Raw genomic sequence first — 23,444 nt, forward strand, 5'->3', positions numbered from 1 at the left:
TAACACCTGACTTACGTCAAAGGGCAGATCATCTAAACAGAAAATAAACAAAGAAACAATGGCTTTTAATGACACATTGGACCAGATGGACTTAACAGATACATTCAGAACATTCCATCGTAAAACAGTAGAATACACATTCTTTTCAAGTGCACATGGGACATTCTCCAGAATAGATCACATTTTAGGCCACAAATCAGGCCTCAACAAAAGCAGAAAGATTGAAATCATACCATGCACCTTTTCTGACCACAACACTATGAAACTAGAGGTCAACCACAAGAAAAAATTTGGAAAGATCACAAATACATAGAGGTTAAACAACATGCTACTAAACAATGAGTGGGTCAACTGGGAAATCAAAGAAGAAATAAAAAAATACATAGAAACAAAAGAGAATGAAAACACAATGGTCTAAAACCTTGGGGATGAAGCAAAAGTGGTTCTAAGAGGGAAGTATATAGCAATACAAGCCTCCCTCAAGAAGCAAGAAAAATCTCAAATAAACAACCTAACCTTACATCTAAAGGAGCTAGAAGAAAAAGAACAACAAATGAAGCCTAAAGCCAGCAGAAGGAAGGAAATAATAAAGATTAGAGAAGAAATAAATGATATAGAAACTAAACAAACAAACAAACAATAGAACAGATCAATGAAACCAAGAGCTGCTTCCTTGAAAAAGTTAATAAAATTGATAAATCTCTAGCCAGACTTATCAAAAAGAAAAGAGAAAGGACCCTAATAAATAAAATCACAAATGAGAGTGGAGAAATAACAACCAACACCACAGAAATACAATTATAAGAGAATATTTTTAAAAATATTTTTATTTATTTATTTGAGAGAGAGAGAGAGAGAGAGCATGAGCAGGGGGAGAGGGAAAGGGAAAAACAGACTCCCTGCTGAGCAGGGAGCCCAACACAGGATTCAATCCCAGGACCCAGGACCATAACCCAAGCCAAAGGCAGACACTTAACTGACTGAGCCACCCAGGCATCCCCAGTTATAGGAGAATGTTATGAAAAGCTATATGCCAACAAATTGGACAACTTAGAAGAAAAGGATAAATTCCTGGAAACATATAAACTGCCAAAACTGAAAAAGGAAGAAATAGAAAACTTGAGCAGACCATTGACCAGCAATGAAATTGAAGTAGTAATCAAAAAACTCCCACCAAACAGAAGTCCAGGACCAGATGGTTTCACAGGCGAATTCTACCAAACGTTTAAAGAAGAGTTAGTACCTATTTTTCTCAAACTACTCCAAAAAATAGAAAAGGAAAGAAATCTTCCAAATTTATTCTATAAGGCCAGCATTAACCTGATACCAAGACTAAATAAAGACTCCACTAAAAGAGAGAACTACAGGCCATTATTCCTAATGAACATGGATGCAAAAATTCTCAATAAAATACTAGCAAACTGAATCCAACAATACATTAAAAAGTCATTCACCATGATCAAGTGGGATTTGTTCCTGGGTTGCAAGAGTGGTTCAATATTCACAAATGAGTCAATATGATGCACCACATTAATAAAAGACAGTTAAGAACCATATGATCATTTCAATAGATGCAGAAAAAGCACTTGACAAAGTAAAACATACATTCATGATAAAAATCCTCAACATAGTAGGTTTAGAGGGAATGTACTGCAACATAATAAAGGCACATGTGAAAATCCACAGCAAATGTCATCCTTAGAGGGGAAAAGTTGAGAGCTCTTCCTCTATGGTCAGGAACAAGACAAGGATGTTCACCCTCACCACTGTTATTTATCATAGCACTGGAAATCTTAGTCTCAGCAATTGGACAACAAAAAGAGATAAAAGGCATCCAAATTGGCAAGGAAGAAGTCAAACTTCCACTATTTGCAGAAGACACCGTACTCTGTATAGAAAACCTGAAAGACTCCACCAAGAAACTGGTAGAACTGATAAATGAATTCTGTAAAGTCTCAGGATACAAGATCAATGTACAGACATCTGTTGCATTTCTATACACCAATAATGAAACAGCAGGAAGGGAAATTGAGGAATCAATCCCATTTACAATTGCACCAAAAACAAGATCCTAGGAATAAACCTAACCAAAGAGGTAAAGGACTTGTACTCTTAAAACTATATAAAACCCCGATGAAAGAAATTGAAGATGACACAAAGAAATGGAAAGACATTCCATGCTCATGGATTAGAAGAACAAATGTTAAAATGCTATACTACCCAAAGCAATTTACACATTTAATGCAATCCTTATCAAAATGCCAACAGCATTTTTCACAGAGCTAGAACAAACAATCCTAAAATTTGTATGGAACCACAAAAGACCCCGGATAGCAAAAGCAACCTTAAAAAAGAAAAACAAAGCTGGAGGCATCACAATTCTGGACTTCAAGTTATAGTGCAAACCTGTAGTGATCAAACCAGTATGGTACTGGAACAAAAATAGACAACTAGATCAATAGAATAGAAAACTCAGAAATTAACCCACAACTATATGGTCAATGAATCTTTGACAAAGCAGGAAAGAATATCTCATGGGAAAAAGACAGTCTCTTCAACAAATGGTGTTGGGAAAACTGGACAGCAACATGCAAAAGAATGAAACTGGACCACTTTCTTACACTATACACAAAAATAAATTCAAAATGGATTAAGGACCTAAATGTGAGATTGGAAACCATAAAAATACTAGAGGGGAACATAGTCAGTAACCTCTTTGACATTGGCCATAGCAACTTTTTTCTAGATATGTCTCTTGAGCAAGGGAAACAAGCAAAAGTAAACCATTGGGACTACATCAAAATAAATAGCTTCTGCACAGTGAAAGAAACAGTCAACAAAAGTAAAAGGCAACCTTTGGAATGGGAGAAGATATTTCTAAATGACATATCTGATAAAGGGTTAGTATCCAAAATATATAAAGAACTTATAAAACTCAATGTCCAAAAAACAAATAATCCGATTAAAAAAATGGGCAGAATACATGAACAGACATTTTCCCAAAGAAGACATATAGATGGCCAACAAACACATGAAAAGATGCTCATCATCACTTATCATCAGGGAAATACAAATCAAAACTGCAATGAGATTTCATCTCACACCTACCAGAATGGCTAAGACCAACAACTCAAGAAACAACAGGTGTTGGTGAGGTTGTGGAGAAAGGGGAACTCTCTCGCACTGTTGGTCGGAATGCAAACTGGTGCAGCCACTCTGGAAAACAGTATGGAGGTTCCTCAAAAATTAAAAAATAGTTCTCTAAGATCTATCAATGGCACTACTAGGCATTTACTCAAAGAATACAAAAACACTAATTCAAAGGGATACATGCACCCTGATGTTCATAGCAGCATTATCTACAATAGCCAAATTGTGGAAACAGCCCAAGTGTCCATTGATTGATGAATGCATAAAGAGGGTGTGGTATATATATACAGTGGAATATTACTCAGCCATAAAAAGAATGATATCTTGCCATTTGCAATGACATGGAAAGAGCTAGAGAGTATGATGCTAGGTGAAATAAGTCAGTCAGAGAAAGACAAATACCATATGATCTCACTCATATGTGGAACTTAAGAAACAAATGAGCAAAGGGGGGAAAAAAGAGAGAGAGAGAGAAACCAGGAAACAGACTCTTAACTATAGAGAACAATCTGATGGTTACCAGAGGGGAGGTGGGTGGGGGGATGGGTTAAATAGGTGATGGGGATTCAGGAGTGCACTTGTTGTGATGAGTACCAGGTGATGTATGGAATTGATGAATCACTGTATTATATACCTGAAACTAATATAACACTTATTGTGTTAGCTATATTATTAAATAACACTTATTATATATTAACTATACTGGAATTAAAAAGAATTATTGAAAAGAAGTAGGTTAAAAATAATATAAAGTGGGGCGCCTGGGTGGCTCAGTCAGTTAGGCGGCTGCCTTCGGCTCAGGTCATGATCTCAGAGTCCTGGGATCAAGCCTCGTGTCGGGCTCCCTGCTCAATGAGGAGTCTGCTTCTCCCTCTCCCTCTGCCCCTCCCCCCTGCTCATGTGCTTGCTTTCTCTCTTTCTCTCAAATAAATAAATAAGCTCTTAAAAAAATAATGTATAGAAAAAGATACACTGATCAAAAAAATCTATCATGGTTATACTAATATCAGAAAATGTAGACTGGGCCAGCTCCTGGAAAAACATATACTGTCAAAACTCACCCAAGGTGAAATAGATAATCTTAATAGTCCTACAGTGATTACAAGAATTTTTTGTTTTTAGATTTTATTAGTTTATTTGATAGAGTGAGTGAGAGAGAGAGCATGAGCAGGGGGCAGAGGCAGAGGGAGAAGCATCTTCCCCACTGAGCAGGAAGCCCAATGCGGGGCTCGATCCTAGGACCCCAGGATCGTGACCTGAGCTGAAGGCAGCTGCTTAACTGACTGAGCCACCCAGGTGCCCCAATTAAAAGACTTTTTATCAGTAATCTTTAAAGCTTTGGAAAAAGATATCTTCAAGCCCAAATGGCTTTTCTAGAGTATGCAACCAAACACTTATGGAAGAATTAATATCAATTTTACAAAACGTTTTCCAGAAAATAGAGAAGGGGGAAATGCTTCCTAATTCATTTTATGAGGCCAGCATCACTCTGATGTCAAAACCTAAGATGATTTTTTTTTAAAAGAAAGAAACTACAGACCAACATCCCTCAGAACATAAACATAAGACTTCATAACAAAATATCAGCAAACAGAATTCAGTTATATATGAAAACAATTATACACCATGATCAAGTGTAGTTTATACCAGAAATGCAAGGCTCATTCAATACTTGAGAATTAATCAATGTAATCCACCTTATTTACAGGCTAAAGAACAAAATCACATAATTAGACCAATTGATGCAGAGAAAGCATTTGACAAAATTTAACATTCATTCCTGATAAAAACTCTCAACAAACTCAGAATGAAAGAGAACTTCCTCAACTTTATAAAGAGCATCTATATAAAACCTATAGCTAATGTCATAATTAATAGTGAAATAATGAAATCTTTTCACCTAAGATCAGGAACAAGTCAAAGAAATCGATTTTCATCACTTTATCTTATCATAGTACTAAAAGTCTTAGCCAGTGATACAGGCATGAAAAGGTGATATAAGGCATATGGATCAGAAAAGATGAAATAAAATTGCCCCTATTTGTAGATGACATGATTTACTACATGAACAAACCCAAGTAGTCTACAAGAACTCCAAGAACTAATGAGTGAGTTTAACAACATCACAAGAAACAAGGTCAACAAACAAAAAATCAATCTACTTCTTTATACTATCAACGAACTATTGGCAACCAAAATTAAAACCACAACGCACTTACAAACATTTCACCAAAAATAAAAGAAAAAAGAAGCTCAAACATACTTAAATATAAATCTAAGAAAACGTGAGCAGAATCTGTATGTTGAAAACTACAAAACCTTGATGAAAGAAGTCAAAGAAGATTTAAATAAATGGAGATGTGCCATGTATAGACTGGAAGGCTCTCCATTGTAAAGGTATTAAATCCCCCCAAACTGATTTATAGATTCATCGGGTTTTTTTGTGGATGAAGACAAGCTTATCTTAAAACCTATCTGGAATGGCAAAGATGCTAAAATAGTTAAGACAATATTGAAATGGAGAAATAAAGTTGAAGGAATCACACTGCTAGGTTTTAAGACTTATTATATAGCTACCATAATCAAGACACTGTGGTATTGGATGATGCACAAACCCACAGAACAATGGAACAAAATATAGAACCCAGAAATAGACACACACCAATATGCTCAACTAATTTTTGACAAAGAAGCAAAAACAATCCAATGGAAGAAGGATAGTCTTTTCAACAAATGGTGCTATAACAACTGGACGTCAAAATCCCCCCAAATATGAGCCTCCACCTCACTCTCGTATCTTAAACAAAGATGAACTCACATGAATCATAGATCTAAATGTAAAATGTAAAAGTGTAAAATGTTTTGAAGAGAACACAGGAGAAAATCTTTGTGACCTTGGGTTAGAGGAAGAGTTCTTAAATATGACATCAAAAGTACAATCCATTAAAAAATAAATTGACCTTTTTTAAGATTAAAAAATTTTGCTCAGTGAAAAAAAAACCATGTTAAGATGATGACAAGACAAGCTGTAAACTGGAAAAAAATATTTGCAAATTTCAGATTCAACAAAGGACTGTGTACAGAATATACAAATAATGCTCTAAATTCACCAGAAGGCAAACAATCAATCTGATTCAAAAATTGGCAAAAGACTTGAGCAGATATTTTACCAAAGAAGATGATATGGATCTAAAAACTCATGAGGAGATTTTCAACATCACTAGTTATTAGTGAAATGTAAATTGAAATCATAATGAGATATCACTACACACCTATTAGAATGGCTAACATGAAAAATACTGACAATACCAAGTGCTGACCAGGAAATGGAGCCATTGAAACTTTTATGCATTTCTGGTGGGAACGAAAAATGGTAGAACTACTCTGGAAAACAGTCAGGCAATTTTTAAAAAAGATTTTACTTATTAATTAAGAGAGAGAGGGAGAGAGAGAGAGAGCCCAGCAGGAGGAATGGCAGAGGGAGAGGGAGAAGCAGGTCCGACGAGGGCCTCAATCCCAGGACCCTGGAATCATGACCTCAGCCAAAGGCAGACACTTAACTGACTGAGCCACCTAGGCTCCCTATTTATTTATTTATTTATTTATTTATTTATTTATTTATTTATTTATTTATTTAGAGAGCAGGGGGAGGGGCGGAGGGAGAGGGAGAGAGAATCTCAAGGAGACTCTGCACTCACCAGTTGGAGTCCATTACGGGGCTTGATCCCATCACCCTGAGATCATGACCTGAGCTGAAATCAAAATTCTGATGCTTAACCGACTAAGCCACCTAGGTGCCCCCAGTCTGGCAATTTTTTAGTATAAAACCCAGCAGTTGCACTCCTGGGTATTTATCCTAGAGAAATGTAAATCTATGTTCACAAAAAACCTGTACATGAAGATTCATGGCAGCTTTTTCTTTAAGATTTTATTTATTTATTTGTCAGAGAGAGAGAGAGAGCACAAGCAAGGGGCGTGGCAGAGGGAGAAGAAGTCTCCCCACTGAGCAAGGAGCCCAATGCGGGACTCGATCCCACGACCCTGGAATCATGACCTGAGCTGAAGGCAGATGCTTAACTGACTGAGCCACCCAGGTGTCCCTATTCATGGCTGCTTTATGTGTAATAGCCCCAAACTGGAAACAACCTTCCTTCAATGGGTGAATGAGTAAATGAATTATTATACATCAGCTGAAGGCAGATGCTTAACTGACTGAGCCACCCAGGTGTCCCTATTCATGGCTGTTTTATGTGTAATAGCCCTAAACTGGAAACAACCTTCCTTCAATGGGTGAATGAGTAAGTGAATTATTATACATCCATACAATGAATTACTATTTAGCAATAAAGAGAAATAATTACTGATGCAGGCAACAAGCAGGATGGATCTCTAGGGACTCATGCTGAGTAAAAGAAAGCTAATCCCAAAAGATTATATACTCTGTGATTCCATTCATATAACATTCTCAAAATGACAAAATTATAGAGATGGAGAACAGCTAAGAACAGATAGGGGAGGAAAAGGAGTGTGTAATTATGAAGTGACAGAATAGAGCGTTTCTTTATTGTGACAGAACACGTCTGTCTCTTGACTGAGGTGACGATTATATCCCTCTGCACATGTGATAAAATGTAATAGAATTAGACACAAAGATACACCAAAAAAATGAGTATGTGCAAAAACTGGTAAAATCTGAGTAAGAGCTGTAGTCTATATAACTGTATCGAGCCAATTAATTCTCTGGTTTTGATATGCACTTTAATTACATAAGAGGGCACCACTAGGGGAAACTGGGAAAGGGGACGCAGGATCTTTCTGTGCTAATTTTGCAACTTCTTGCAAGCCCTTAATAATTAAGCAATAAGATGTTAAAAAAAGAAGAAAAAACCTAGAGTTGGCTACTTAAAGCTATCCCCTAATGTTCTAGCACGCATATGGCCTTTGTTTGCTAAAGATTATTTGCCCAACGGTGACTTTCCAGGGTGTAAACCTTGCTGTAAGTGTCTCCATAGAGCTCTTGATTTTGAAGAGCTACCAGACTGAAGAAATGCAAAATTGAATATTTGGGCAAATTCTTTCCCTTAAAATAAAGGTTCTTAACCTGGTCCATGGACCAGGCTTTTCAAGTCTGGTAATGACCTCTTTGATACTTTAGAATGGTGTTTTGGGGTTTATTTAGAAGCTATATGTACACATGATAAAATATTTGTGAAGTTCTGATAAACAGAACTTAAAACGAAAAGCTCCCAGTCCCAGAACCCTAGTCTTTCTATCCTAATGTAATTTTACTTTTTTCCAAAAAAGATTTTTAATTAATTAATTAATTTATTTAGAGAGTGCAAGTGGGGGAAGGGACAGAGGGAGAGGGAGAGAGAATCTCAAGTGGACTCTGTGCTGAACGCAGAGCCCTACATGGGGCTTGATCTCACGGCCCTGAGATCATGACCTGAGCTGAAAGCAGGAGTCAACACTGAACCAACTGAGCCACACAGGTGCCCCTCAAATGTAATTTTACTTTTGACAGTCTTTGTATATTGTCCAGGGAGAAAACCCCCCACAAATGGTAGCATACTATATTCACAGTCTCTTGCTTTTTACTGCTAAAAATCCATCTTTGAGATCATTCCATATCAGCACTAAAGCTCTACATCTTGCTTTTAAATAGCTGCTTACTGTTCTTTATTTTAAAGGTTTAATTTAAATTCCAATTAATTAACACACAGTGTAATATAAGTTTTAGGTGTACAGTATAGTAATTCAACACTTCCATACAACACCCGGTGCTCATCATAACAAATGTGCTCCTTAATTCCCATCACCGATTTCACCCATCCCCTCCACCTGCCCTCTGGTGACCATCAGTTTGTTCTCTATAGTTCAGAGTCTGTTTCTTGGTTTGTCACTCTCTCTTTTTTTCCCCCCTTTGTTCATTTGTTTTGTTTCTTAAATTCCACATATGAGTGAGATCATTTCTCTGTTATTTCGCTTAGTATCATACTCTCTAACTCCATCCATATTGTTGCAAATGGCAAGATTTCATTCTTTTTTATTGCTGAGTAATATTCCATTATATATATATATATATATATATATATATATGTATATATACAACTTCTTCTTTATCCATTCATCCAGATTTGTTTTTCTTTTTCAAGGTCATTTTGGCCATTCAAGGTCTTCTTTTTTTTTTTTTTTTTAAAGATTTTATTTATTTTTTAGAGAGTGAGCGAGAGAGAAACAGCATGAGAGGGGCGAGGGTCAGAGGGAGGAGCAGGCTCCCCGGCCATTCAAGGTCTTCTGTGGTTCCGTACAAATTTTAGGAATGTTTGTTCTGGTTCTGTGTGGTGCCTGGTCCCCCACTCCCCAGGACCTGGTGCTTCAAGTCTATCTCTCATGTGTGTTGCTTTCATTCCGATGTTGTGTCTGAGTTGCTTTTTCTTTCAGTCCAGCCATCAGCACTGACTCTCCGCCTGTTGTGGGCTGTGCTTTCTCTCTGTGGTGTTAGGGAGACCCAGGCCATCTGGCTCGGAAGGAGCGTGACCACAAGAGGGCTCGGGGGCAAGGTGGCAGTGTTCACAAAATTTCCACTGAGCTGTGAGTCCTAGGCCAGATTCCCTGAAATGCGGTTGCCAGAGGCCTGTGTATATGTGCGAGGTGGCTGGGCAGGGCATGTGCACGGTGTTACCAAAATGTGGGCTGGTCCCAGGGCCAAGGCCATCAGGCTTGGACTTGGTGGGTCCTCAGGAGAACGTGTGTGGGGGGGGTGGCTCTGTTCTCATGCTGGGAGGCAGGGGAGGAAAATGGCACCTGCCAGGTCCTGTGTTCCTGGAGAAGTTCCCCAACATGCTCCAAAATCATTATAAACATATCTTCTACTGTTTGCCCCCGGTGTTGTGCAGGCTGTTACTTCTATGTTGTCTCTCTGTGCAGGCTGTTGTCTCTTTAAGGGCAGGGACCCAGCTATCACTTGCCCTCTAGACTTGGGCAGTGCTGAGTCAGCTGACTTTTAAAGCTCCAGGCTCCAAGTTCCACTGGTTATACAAACTCAAGGAATTTAGCCCCTCTGGTTTTCAGAGCCAGACATTATGGGATTTGTCTTCCCCTTGTGGGCTCCCTGGTGGGAGGCCTTGTTTCTCTACCCTCTCTGCACCTGAGCTCCCTCCCTCCATCCTGTGCAGGCTGCTCCTGACCATGTTTCTGCCCTTTCTAACCTCTCTTCATTTAGTTGTGGAGTTTGTTTTGCCAGTCTTCAGCTCACTTTCTGGTTTATTTAGACAGATGTGAGTGATATCTAGTTGTAAATGTGGGACAGGGTAAGCTTAAGGTCCTCCTATTCTGCCACCTTTCCAAGCTCCTCCCCTATTTTTAATCTACTTCTATCATTATATTTGAAATGAGTTTCTTGTAGATATCAAATAGTCTTAAAAGAAACGACAAAATAGAAGGTCCCCAGCAAAGAAATCAAAATATAAAGAAAAGCCAAATGGAAATTTTAGAACTGAAAAATATAATAACCAATAATTTTAAATCTCACTATAATGACAGAATGGGGACAGTAAAGAGAAGAATCAGTGATCTAGATCAATAGAAATTATCCAGTAAAACCAACAGAAACAAGACAGATTTTTTTTTTTAATGAACAGGGCCTAGAGATATGTGGAACAATAATAGAAGATACAATATTCATATCATCAGAGTCCCAGAAGGAAAAGCTAAAAATGAAGCTGAAAATATTAGAAGAAATAATGGCTGAATTCCCCCCCGCCAATTTTGCCAAAAGACATAGTATACAGATTCAAGAAGCTGAGAGAAAACAAAACAGGATAAACCCAAAGAAATTCATGCCCAGACACTTAATAATAAAACTTCTGAAAACTATGGGACGCGTGGGTGGCTCAGTCAGTTAAGCATCTGCCTTTGGCTCAGGTCATGATCTCAGGGTCCTGGGATCGAGCGTGTTGTCAGGCTCCCTGCTCAACGGGGAATCTGCTTCTCCCTCTCCCTCTGCCCCTTCTCCTGCTTGCACTCTCTCTCCCTCTCTCTCTCTCAAATAAAATCTTGAAAAAAAGTCTGAAAACTAAAGACAAAAAAATCTTAAAAGCAATCTTATACAAGATCATAGATTCAAATGATAGTGGAGTTCTCATCAGAAGCCATGGAGACCAAAAGGAAGTGGCACGGCATTTTTTAAGTGCTGAAAAAAAAGGATGATCAATACAGAATTATCTATCAAAAGTATCCTACAGGAGGGCACTTATAGTGATGAGCACTGGGTGTTGTGTGTAAGTGATAAATCACTGAATTCTGTACCTGAAACTAATATTACATTGTATGTTAACTAACTGGAATTTAAATAAAAACTTGAAAAAAATTCCTTCGGGAATGAAGATAAAATAAAGACATTTTCAGATAAGGAAAGTTAACAAAATTTGTCGCTAGTGGAACAGTTTTTCTTAACCCCCATGCCAGATTAGTGCCCATTGCCCTATCTCAGTCAGTGGCCACTATCTGGTGAAAAAATAGCATTTCTGGCCCATGTTTATGGGTTCAAGAATGACTAAATTGTTATTAAAAAGGAGGTCAATGGCATTATGCATTAAAAAAAAAAATGACCAAAGGAAGTTCTTCATACAGAAAGGTAATGACAATGAAAGAAAACTTGGAATATCAAGAATGAAGAAATACCAACAGAGTACATCTCCTTCTGAGTTTTAAAAATTATGCTTAGAAATATTTTTATGTTTTAAAACATTGCTATATTATTGAAAACAAAATTATATTGTCTGACGTGGTTCACAATGTACGTAAAGGAAATATTTAGGATAAGTTAATTATAAAGTGGGAGCATAATCGGACCAAAATGGACCTGTATTTCACTTGAAGGGGTAAGATGTCAATACTAGGAAGATGTGATAAGTTACATGTATATACTGTGATTCCTAGCGTACAAGTAAAAACAAAAAACAAAACAAAGCAAAAACCTATACAAAGATACCATTTATATCTGGCATTAACAATTTGCCCTCCAATTTCAGATAACCTTTCTTTGACCACTTCACAATAACACACAAACTGCAGTGTCTCAACACTTGCTTCAACCTTTTATGCCTTTCCTAGATTGTCAGTCTTGCTTGAATAGAATTCAAGAATTCTAGATCAATAGAAATTATCCAGTAAAACCAACAGAAACAAGACAGATTTTTATGAGATGTGCAAAGAAATGGGAAAAATTATGAGATGTGCAAAGAAATGGGAAAGTGTTAACTACACAGGCTAAAAAGCAAGCAAAAGAAACTGCTTTGAGGGAGCTCGGATGTTGGCTCAGCAGACAAAGACAAAAGCTCTAAAGGGCATTAATGTTGTCTGTTTTGCCCATTACAGTATCCCCAGAATGTAGAACAATGCCTGGCACGTAGCAGCTGCCTTGCTACATAACAGCTGACAAATATTAATCGAATGAATGAATGAACTTTGGCAAAAGAGATATAAATACTAAAACGGGAAATACGAAACTATCATTATTTGTAAACAATATGATTGTTTACATAAAAAATCCAAGATAATCAACTGAGAAACCATTAGAACCAATAAAAATAATTAAGCAAAGTGGCAAAATTCAAGAGCAACATACCTTTTTGTAATGATGTTTTTATATACCAGCAATAATCTGCTAGAAAATGTAATAAAGAAAAGATGCCAGGCACGATAATGCTCAGAACTTACAATTGCCTAGAGGGAGAAAACTAGCAATAAATGTATAAAATCTAGATGAAGAAAAATATAAAACTTTACTGACGGGCATAAAAGAATATCTGAATGAAGTGATAGAAATATTACGGTAAAATCAATATTGTAAAGACGCCAAGTACCTTAAAAAGTTTATAAATTTAATCTCAACCAAAATCCTAATGATATTTTAAACAGAATTCAACAAATTGATTCTAAAAATCCCTTGGGATGAATATTTATTGGAAAAAATAATTAAAAATCCCTTGGAAGCAAAAATGTACAAGAATAGCTGGAACAGTTTTGAAAAAGAACAATGGCAGGAGACTTGCCCTACCAGATAATCAAAATATACCAAAGAGGTGTAGTAATTAAAATGATGTGATAATGAAACAAAAATTGACAAGTAGATCAATAGATCAGAATAAAGAGTCCAAAATAGATACAAGGATATATAGGAATCCAGTTTTTGACAGGGGAGAAAGGATGAAGTACTCCATAAATGGTATTAAGAAAACTGGTTATCCATTTAAGGAAAATAAAATTATAACTTTACTGCACAACTTTTATAAATGTAAATTTCAGGTAGATTAATGGCCTGAATATAAAATATAAGATTATAAAAGGAAATATAGGAGAGTGTTTTAAGCCTTAAGGTAGGGTAGGCATAAGACAGAAAGATACAAGTAAATAAATTTGCATCAAAAACATAAGACAACTTTAAGACCAAAACATGAAAACAAAAGTACCTCATGATGGCCAAGGACTATCAGATTACCTAATATTTGTTATTTTGTGAGTTGAATATTAAAAATGATTTTGACCGATTTTGTTTTGTTTTGTGTTTTTGGGCAACAAAGAAACAATCTTTGCCTTATGTTTTAAGACAGCAATGCCTCTTTATTTTGGGCTATTTGAAAATTGCACTATTTTTATGGATAAAGAATCTTGTACAACAATTAATAAACAATTGTAGCATAGAATGGCTGAACGAGGAGCTTGGAAAACACTCTCCCTACAAAAAACAATGATAAAACTTAGATTATCAAAGACAACCCCTTAGGGGCTCTAGAAAGGTGACCAAAGGCATACAACAAGTTGAGAAGCATTAATTTAAGAAAAATGTGGAGCCTTGGTTAGAACGAAGGGAATTTGGCAAGCATCACAGGTAATCTGAAATTTCTGTACAGGCTGGAGAAAGCAACAGACTGGCAGGCCAACCAGAAATTTAATGGGGGGATCTGAGGAACAAGACAGGCAGAGTGGGCTTTCACAGATTCCTGGTGGCCTGTAAGGCTGTGAACTTGCACAAACCTGCACACTGCTCTGAAGACACCAGACAGGGCCCTAACTATCTATTTTTCCCAGGATGAATATGAGGTCTTGGCCACAAAGAAAATAAAAGCTTGGGTAGCCTTGTAAACTGCCTGAATGTCAAATGTGTTCCTCAAACCACACCCGATTGATTGGCAAAGGGTGGAAGTCTTAGTTAGCTAAAAGTGTTTAAGCACAACTTCTGATCAATTATAGTCTGACCATTAAGCTGTGCTTACTCAGTGGCAGCCTCTATGAAGCCAGGCTTAAAAATAAAAACAAGAATTAAAAAAAAAAAAAAAACTGAGCAGATATCAGCAGCTACACACTGCGGAGAGACAGACTCTACAAAATGCATCCAACAAGTCACTAAATAAATGAGCAGACAGCAATGACAATGGCTGCTGGGGGTAGGAATGACAATTCAGATTTGATACAATATATTATCTAAAATATTCAGTTTTCAGGGTGCCTGGGTGGCTCAGTTGGTTAGGCGACTGCCTTCGGCTCAGGTCATGATCCTGGAGTCCCGGGATCGAGTCCCGCATCGGGCTCCCTGCTCGGCAGGGAGTCTGCTTCTCCCTCTGACCCTCCCCCCTCTCATGTGCTCTCTCTCTCTCTCTCAAATAAATAAATAAAATCTTAAAAAAAATATTCAGTTTTCAAAAAAAATTATGAGATGTGCAAAGAAATGGGAAAGTGTTAACCACACAGGCTAAAAAGCAAGCAAAAGAAACTGCTTTGAGGGAGCTCGGATGTTGGCTCAGCAGACAAAGACTTCAAAACCCCTATTTTATCTCTCTCTCTCTATCTACCTATCACCAACTTATTTATATTTTATTTTAATTCCAGTGTAGTTAACATAGAGTGGTATATTAGTTTCAGATACACAGTATAGCGATTCAACAATTCCATTCATTAGTCAGTGCTCATCAAAATAAGTGGGCTCTTCATCCCCTTCGCCTTTTCACCCATCCCCCCACCTACCTCCCATCTGGTAGCCATCTGTTTGTTCTCTATAGTTAAGAGTCTGTTTTTTGGTTTATCTGATTTATTTTCCTTTGTTCATTTGTTTTGTTTCTTAATTCCCCATTTGAGTAAAATCATATGGTATTTGTTTTTCTGTGACTGGCTTATTTTGCTTAGTATTACACTCTCTAGCTCCAACCACGTTGTTGCAAATGGCAAGATTTCATTCTTTTTTTATGGCCGAATAATATTCCATTGTATGTATATACCACATCTTCTTTATCCATTCATCTATCAACGGACACTTGGGCTGCTTCCATAATTTGGCTATTGTAAATAATGCTGCTATAAACATAGGGGTACATTTATCCCTTCGAATTACTGTTTTTGTATTCTTTGGGTAAATACCCAGTAGTGTGATTGCTGGATAGTAGGGCAGTTCTATTTTAAACTTTTTGAGGAACCTCCATACTATTTTCCACAGTATGGAGGAACAGTGGTGGCTGCACCACCTTCCATTCCCACCAGCAGTGCATGAGGATTCCTTTTTCTCCACATCCTCGCTAACACTTGTTCTTTCTTGAGTTTTTGATTTAGCCATTCTGACAGGTATGAGGAGATATCTTATTGTAGTTTTTTTTAAAAAGATTTTATTTATTTTTTTGACAGAGAGAGAGAGACAGCAAGAGAGGGAACACAAGCAAGGAGCAAGGGGGAGTGGGAGAGGGAGAAGCAGGTTTCCCGCGAAGCAGGGAGCCCGATGCGGGGCTCGATCCCAGGACCCTGAGATCATGACCTGAGCCGAAGGCAGATGCTTAACGACTGAGCCACCCAGGCGCCCCTATCTTAATGTAGTTTTGTTTTGCATGTTCCTGATGATGAGTGATGTTGAGCATCTTCTTATGTGTCTGTTTGCCACCTGGATGTCTTCTTTGGAGAAATGTCTGTTCATGTCCTCTGCCCATTTTTAAACTGGACTATTTTTGTGTGTGTGTGTTGAGTTGGATCAGTTCTTTATATATTTTGGATACTAACCCTGTATCAGATATGTCATTTGCAAATATCTTCTCTCATTCAACAGGTTATCTATTAGTTGTGTTGGTTGTTTTCTTTGCTGTGCTGAAACTTTTTATTTTGACATAGTCCCAATACTTTATTTTTACTTTTGTTTCCCTTGCCTCAGGAGACATGCCTCGTAAGAAGTTGCTGTGGCCTATGTCAAAGAGGTTACTGCTTGTGGTCTCCTCTAGGATTTTTACGATTTCCTAACATTTAGGGCCTTAATCCATTTTGAATTTATTTTTGTGTATAGTGTAAGAAAGTGGTCCAGTTTCATTCTTTTGCATGTTGCTGTCCAGTTTTCCCAACACCATTTGTTGAAGAGACTGTCTTTTTCCCATGGGATATTCTTTCCTGCTTTGTCAAAGATTCATTGACCATATAGTTGTAGGTTAATTTCTGAGTTTTCTATTCTGTTCTATTGATCTAGGTGTCTATTTTTGTTCCAGTACCATACTGTTTTGATCACTACAGCTTTGTAATATAACTTGAAGTCTGGAATTGTGATGCCTGCAGCTTCCCTTTTCTTTTTTAAGGTTGCTTTGGCTATCCGGGGTCTTTTGTGGTTCCATACAAATTTTAGGATTGTTTGTTCTAGCTCTGTGAAAAATGCTGTTGCTATTTTGATAGGGATTGCATTAAATGTGTAGATTGCTTTGGGTAGAGTGAACATTTTAACAGCATTTTTTCTTCTGGTCCATGAGCATGGAATGTCTTTTCATTTTGTGTGTCATCTTTAATTTCTTTCATCAGTGTTTTATAGTTTTCAGAGTACAGGTCTTTTACCTCTTTGGTTAGGTTTATTCCTAGGTATTTTAGTATTTTTGATGCAGTTGTAAATGGCATTGCTTCCTAAATTTTACTTTCTGCTGCTTTTTTATTAGTGTAGAAATGCAATGGATTTCTGTATATTGAACTTGTATCATGCAACCTTCCTGAATTCATTTATCAGTTGTGGTATTTTTTTTCTGGAGTCTTTAGGGTTTTCTCTATATAGTATTATGTCATCTGCAAATAGTGACAGTTTTCTTTCTTCCTTACCAATTTGGATGCCTTTTATTTCTTTTTCTTGTCTGATTGCTGTGGCTAGTGCTTCCAGTACTATGTTGAATAACAGTGGTGAGAGTGGACATCCTTATCTTGTTCCTGACCTTAGGGGAAAGGACTTCAGTATTTTCCCATTGAGTATGATGTTAGCTGTGGGTTTTTCATATAAGGCCTTTATTATGTTGAGGTACGTTCCCTGTAGACCTACTTTGTTGAGTGTTTTTATCACGAATGATGCTGTACTTTATCAAATGCTTTTTCTGCATATTGAAATGATCACATGGTGTTTATCATTTCTCTGATTGATGTAATGTATCACTTTGATTGATTTGCAAATATTGAACTACACTTGCATCCCAGGAATAAATCCCACTTTATTGTGGTGAATTATTTTTTAATTAAAAAATTTTTTTTCATTGTAAAAAAGGTGGTTTTATTAAAACATGGGGACCAGATTCATGGGCAGAAAGAGCTGCTGTGAATGATTTTTTTAAGTGTATTGTTGGATTCTGTTTACTAATATTTTGTTGAGGATTTTTGCATCTATGTTCATCAGAGATATTTGCCTTTAGTTCTCTTTTTTGTAATGTCTTTATCTGGTTTTGGTATTAAGATAATGCTGGCTTCATAGCATGAGTTAGGAAGTTTTCCTTCCTCTTCTATTTTTTGGAAAAGTTTGAGAAGAATAGGTATTACATCTTCTTTTAATGTTTTGTAGAGTTCACTTGTGAAGCCTTCAAGTCATGAACTTTTGCTTCTTGGGACTTTTTAAATTACTGATTCAATTCCATTGCTGGTACTCTGTTCAAATTTTCTATTTCTTCCTGCTTTGGTTTTGTTAAGTTGCATTTTTTTAGGAATTTATCCATTTCTTCTAGGTTGGCCAATTTGTTGGCATATAATTTTCGATAATATTGTCTTACAAGTGTTTGTAGTTCTGTGTTGTTGGTCATTATTTCTCCTCTTTCACTTCTGATTTTGTTTATTTGAGTCTGCTCTCTCTTTTTATGAGTCTGACTAGAGATTTATCAATTTTGTTGATCTTTTCAAAGAAGCAGCTTCTGGTTTCATTGATCTGTTCTATTGTGTTTATAGTTTCTATATCATTTATTTCTGCTCCAATCTCTATTATTTCCTTTCTTCTGCTTGTTTGGGGTTTTGTTTGTTCTTCTTCAAAGCAGCTGCTTTAAATATGTTCAAGGAACCAGTAGAAACCATATTTAAAGAATTAAAGAAAATATGATGACAATGTCTCATCAAATAAAGAATATCAATGAAAAGGTAGAAATTATATATATGTATGTATGTATGAAACAATGGAAATTCTGGAGTTGAAAACGACAATATTTGAAATGGAAAGTTCACTAGAGGGCCTAAAGAGTAGATGTGAGCTGGCAGAAGAAAGAATCTGTGAATTTGAAGATAGACTGATAGAGATTATGCAATCTGAAGAACAAAGAAGATTGCCCCCAATATTCCTACCTCTGATGTACACCCCTCATATCGTCCTCTTTCCTTGAGTACAAGCAGAACATGTAAACATGATGGGGTATCACTCCTATAATTAGGTTAGTCTATATGGCAAAATTAAGGAATTTTGCCACTGTAATTAAGGTCCCTATTCAGTTGACTTTGGATTAATAAAAATGGAGATTGTCCTGGGTTGGTCTTGCCTTGTTAGATGAGTCCTTAAAAGAGATAATCCAATATTGGCGTTGAGGAAGTAAGCTGCTATCTTGTGAGAGGGCCTGTGGAGAGGGCCTATTAAAGATGGCTCCTAAGAACTGAGAATAGTCCCTGGCAGACAGCTAGGAAGAAAACAGGATCATTGGCTCTACAATGGAAAGGAAATATATTCTGCCAGCAACCAGTTTGCTTGAAAGAAGACCCTGAGCCTTAGATGAGATCATAGCCCCAACCAATGCATTGATTACAGCCTGGTGAGACCCTGAGCAGAGACCCAGTTAGCCTGTACCCAGAGTCTTGACCCTCAGAAACCATGAGACAATATATAGGTGTTGTTTTGACCTACTACATTTGTGGTAATTTGTTACAAAAGAATAGAAAATACAGCCTTGGGCTTAGGTCTTTTTTAAAAAGATTTTATTTATTTATTAGACAGAGAGAGAGAGAGAGAGCACAAGCAGGAGGTGTAGCAGGCAGAGGGAGAGGGAGAAGCAGGCTCCCCGTGGAGCAAGGAGCCCAAAGCGGGGCTCGATCCCAGGACCCTGGGATCATGACCTGAGCTGAAGGCAGACGCTTAACCGACTGAGCCACCCAGGTGCCCCAAACTTAGATCTTTCTTATATTTAGTCCACACACTTCACCACTGCACTATACAGCAAAGTTCAGAACCTGGGTGTTCATGTGCTACAAAGGCCTATAGGCATTTTTTTTGTTTGGTTCAGAAAATATTTTAAAACATTTTCTAAAATTAGCTGCTGATGTTTAAAAAGTAGATTTCACATATAAGTTCACATTTCTGCCTTCCCTTGAAAAGTTGGAAGACATGACATCATTGGGCCCATATTGTCACTTAGCAACAACTAGCTTGGAGATGAAGAGTTCTTGCCTTGTTTAGACAGGGCCTGAGCCCTGTAGTTCAGCACAGGCTGGCTCTACCTAATTGGCATCATTCATTTAGGTTACCTACTTGGCCCCAGTTAGGCATTTGAGTGTGTAAGTCCTAATATATAACTTCTAAGCTAATAACTGATTGCCTCAGTTTTGCTTCCAGTGTAATCACTTTTTCCATTAGCTCTCTATCTGAAACAGTGCTACAAGACTTTGGATTATGAATCCTTTAGGAATGAATGCCCAGATCAAAATTATGCATATATTATGGATTAAATTAAGTTTGGTAGAGACTGGGAAACTCGTCTTTTCATCAAACTTCTCAGTGTAAGATTTCTATTTGAAAAAAAACATTCTTTTGGAATGTAAGGTAAAACCAGCAGTATGTTTTATTTTGTTTTTCTTTTCTACTGTAGGCTGTAGGGGGAAAAAAAGCTTGAGGGCCTTTCTACCTAGAAAGGAAAGTTCCACTGACATAGTGATTTTCAAGGAATGAATGCTTAAGTTTCTGAGATTGTTGTAAAATAACACAAAATATAAAGCACATTTTGGATGATGGCGTAAGTCATGCCAATTGTGGCAACTGATGATTTTATTTTTGCTTTATTTAGATTTCTATTAAAATTAATACAAATGACTTGCATGAAGTTTAACACATGATCTTTGGACCTAGTTGTAAACAAGTCTTTCAGAAAAAAACGCATGACTAATACAAAATATTTGTGTGTGTATACACATACCATAGCTAACTTGGAATAGAATTTTATATATGTATTCAGATTTAGAACTTGTTTTGAGTTTTAGGATTTATAAAAGGTTGAAAATGTTTTACTGTTTATATTAAATGTTTTACCGTGCTAAAAATTACTCCTACAAATCAATACGAGAATACCAATATCCTAATGAAAAAGTGAACAAAATATGAATTAGAAGTTCACCAAGTAGGAAATAAAAATGACAAAGGGAATATGAAAACATGTTCAATTTTTTTTTTAAAGATTTTATTTATTTATTCGACAGATAGCGAGAGAGGGAACACAAGCAGGGGGGGTGGGAGAGGGAGAAACAGGCTCCCCGCGGAGCAGGGAGCCCGATGTGGGGCTCGATCCCAGGACCCTGGGACCATGACCCGAGCCGAAGGCAGATGCCTAACCGACTGAGCCACTCAGGCGCCCCAACATGCTCAATTTTAATAGTGATGAGTGAAAGTCAAGATAAAAACAATGAGATTCCCCATTAGGTTTTCAATATGATTGCTAATATCAAGTACTGGTGGTAAAGAGAAGTGGATATCATGCATCGCTGGGGGGTGTGTAAATTGGAGCCATCCTGAAGTGCAACTTAGCAGAAACTATTAAATTTTATGAGAATGTATTTATGCATTACTTGTGGGGAAAAAACTTCTAAAATAAAGAACTGATTCTTCTCTGTTTCTTCAAACATTCCCTTTGGCCATAGTGGTAGGTTCAGAAATATGATCTTAGCCCTGGCCTAAGTCAGTTAACACCTAACAGTCACTTGGCCACAGTGATTGATTCAGGAGTGGGGATAGGACATAAACTGGTTCAAATCAGAACTTCTGCTGGGGATGTGGGTGGGACATAAACTCTCTCTTCTAGCCATGAAGAAGGAAACATAGCTTTGGGAGCTGCTAACAACTCTCTTAGGACTATTAGGGAGCAGCCTTCCTGGAAATGGAGTCAATGTTAAGGAAGCATTGACTTACTTAGACTTATCTTAAGCCAGCTGTACCTTTGTTCCTATGAGCCATACATTTTCCTATTTTGTTTAAACTAGTTTCAGTTTTTCTGTTACTTGCAACTGGAAGTATCTTGACTGATACAGTAATCCTTGACCAATTTCAGTTATCAAGGTCTGTGACAGATCTTGTGGATTGATTCACTCAACAACCATTCCAAGCCCCTCATTGTGTCCCTTCCTGTATTTCAGAGGTTTGAAAGCTCAAACCTTTGTCTCCCATACTTTCTAGCAGCTGGGTTTCTGGATGTGACTTAAGATCTGCTAATTAGAACTAGCTCAAGACTTGAATTTGGATGTGAGTTTAGTGGCGAGAGAGGCAGGACTCAAAATCAAACATTTACTGGTGCAGATCACAGCAGAGATGGTGCAAACTGGGAACTAGCTGCTATGGGGGTAGCTCCCCAGTTCGACAGGCAGCTTCCTGATCAAAGCCGGAGTAGCAGCCACATAGATGGCCCAGTTCTGTTTTGTGAATTTGGGGAACATTCCTGGAAGCTCTACCTAGATCTTTTTTCTTCACCCCACCAATGATTCTATAAGCCATCACTCAAAAATAAATCTCTTTCTGCTGAAATTAGCTGGAGAAGATTCTGGTCTTTGAAAAGAAACTCTAATCATATAGGACCCAGGGTTGTGAGAGCCAGACTATGTTGCAGAAATAAACCAAAAAGCTAAAAAAAAAAAAAAAAAAAAGTGTGCCTGTTTCTAGACATTTGCAGTTGTCTCTACCCCCACCACCTGAAACTAGGATTTTTTATATCCTGGCTGGGGAAGTCCTAACTGGTCTGGTATTTTAGGAATAACTTCTGTATAGTTCCAATATCCCCCTCCCTTTGCTTGTACTTTCCTCTCAACCTCCACCCTCAATGGTTTAACAGACTCCTTGGTTGAGGATCATCTATTATAGTTACCCGCAAAGAGAATTAGAGAGGAAGGAGGACCCAGGAGGATGCCTCTGGAATCTGAATGTTCTCAAGCATTGATCAGACTCAACAAATGTCAGCTCTGCTTGGCTAGAAAAGATGATGCTAAACAGTTACTTACAGGAACCATCAATGTAGAAGGTTTAGTAAATGACTCACACAGACCAATTTTCCCTGCCAGAAACTCAGCATTTGATTATGCTTTCAATTTAGATTTTGCTTCTTTGTACTCCAGGTTAGGGTACACAGTGGGAAGTCAATACATGTATCTTAGATAACTGAATTGTATACCAGCTCAATGTTCTAGGTTGATGGGGTTGCTCAAAACACATGATGCCAGTTGGACAGAGCCAGACTCTGGATTTAGCCAATATAGCTAGTCTTATAAGGCAGTTGTAAGAACAAGGCCATGAGGGAAGGATGACTTTGATTACCCCAATAAAAGCCCATCGTTCATTCAACAAATATTTACCAAATGTCAACCACAAAGTATTGATGATGCCGAAATGAACAACACACATTTTTTCTCACAAGGAGTTCAGTCCAGTATTGGGAGACACACACCTAATTCCAATTCATTTTGATCAGCACTGAGATTCACAAAGTGCAGTGGAAAGCAACCATTAACTCTACCTGAAAGAGGAATAAGAGTCAAAAGACATGGGTCTGAACCAGAAGGCTTGCCAATATTGTGTCTGGTAATGTGATGTCATTCACCCAGGGCAATAATGGGTTATCCACATAAACAGGTGCCTAGGGCACCAACAAAGCAGAGGTATCACAAAAATTTAAATCAATTTTACATTATATATAAAACATAGAAAAATCAGAAATTGGTTATATTTTATTCCATTTACTTAATGGTTTAGTATCATTTTATTTTGAATTATATATAGGGTGGGAAGTGAGGGCCATAACTTT

The sequence above is a fragment of the Mirounga angustirostris genome, unplaced genomic scaffold (genome assembly GCF_029215605.1).
Source record: "Mirounga angustirostris isolate CCGP_5_RB_7025 unplaced genomic scaffold, mMirAng1.0.hap1 SCAF_11, whole genome shotgun sequence".
NCBI classification, from domain to species: domain Eukaryota; kingdom Metazoa; phylum Chordata; class Mammalia; order Carnivora; family Phocidae; genus Mirounga; species Mirounga angustirostris.